Source organism: Pteropus vampyrus, unplaced genomic scaffold, assembly GCF_000151845.1.
Source record: "Pteropus vampyrus isolate Shadow unplaced genomic scaffold, Pvam_2.0 Scaffold77, whole genome shotgun sequence".
Taxonomy (NCBI): Eukaryota; Metazoa; Chordata; class Mammalia; order Chiroptera; family Pteropodidae; genus Pteropus; species Pteropus vampyrus.
The window spans coordinates 3,231,851-3,232,229 of NW_011888858.1; positions in this window are offsets into that span (position 1 = coordinate 3,231,851).

Genomic DNA, 379 nt, shown 5'->3' on the forward strand with positions numbered 1-379 from the left:
CCTGCGGAGGGTCAGTGCAGGAGAAGGTCAGTGCAGCGGACGGTGGTGTTGCCAATTGTGAAGACCAGCATCTCGCCATTCGAGGGTCGGGGAGACAAACAGGGAAAACAGAGGTGCGAAGGGAGGACCTGCCTTCATTTCTAGTGAGTTCTGGCGACTTCAAGTTTGATTATGAGCCTCTGGAGTGCAGGGGAGGGGAAAGAGGAGAATTTGGGGACAAAGGAGACTAATTTGCTGCCTGGCGACCAGGCCTAAATTCGGAAACGCTGCCATTTTTCCCGAGGGAAGGACTCCGTGAGGCCGCAAGTTCACGTCCCTGCGCCCTGGGCAGGGCGCGTGGCTCGGCACGTCTGTGTTGGTGGACAGTCGGGACATTCCA